This window comes from Mastomys coucha, unplaced genomic scaffold, assembly GCF_008632895.1.
Source record: "Mastomys coucha isolate ucsf_1 unplaced genomic scaffold, UCSF_Mcou_1 pScaffold14, whole genome shotgun sequence".
NCBI lineage: Eukaryota > Metazoa > Chordata > Mammalia > Rodentia > Muridae > Mastomys > Mastomys coucha.
This window is the reverse complement of record NW_022196896.1, coordinates 41,289,069-41,289,522: the sequence shown is the minus strand read 5'-3', so window position 1 is coordinate 41,289,522 and position 454 is coordinate 41,289,069.

The following is a 454-nucleotide window of genomic DNA, read 5'->3' as shown; positions in this document are numbered from 1 at the left end:
ATCTCTCCCCCATAGATTAACAGGAAGAGGAAGCACATAAGGTGCAAAGTTTCCTGTCTGGCCCTCTGCTGCATATCACGCCAGGGTGATTGAGCTGACTGCCAGGCTGGCCTCATATCCCAATCCCTGCAAAGAGTGGGAAGATTGGGTTACAGGCCATGCCTTAGGCCACCAGTTGGAAGAAATAATGCTTTTGTCAGCTCCTGTGTCCAGTATACTGGTAAAATTCTTTCCCTCTATAGACAACTGTAACGTGGGCCTGGTCTTAAGGTCAACCACCAGATGATCAAAGTCTGTCCCAGATGAGCCAAGCCCGTCGGTGCCTGTAGAGGGGAAACAATCATGTAAGCTGGGGAGGACTATTAACTGAACAATCTTATCTCCCTGGGAGATGGAGAAGATGCCCTGCGGGCAAGAACAGAGAACCTGTAGTTTCCCAGTGTAATCTGCAAGT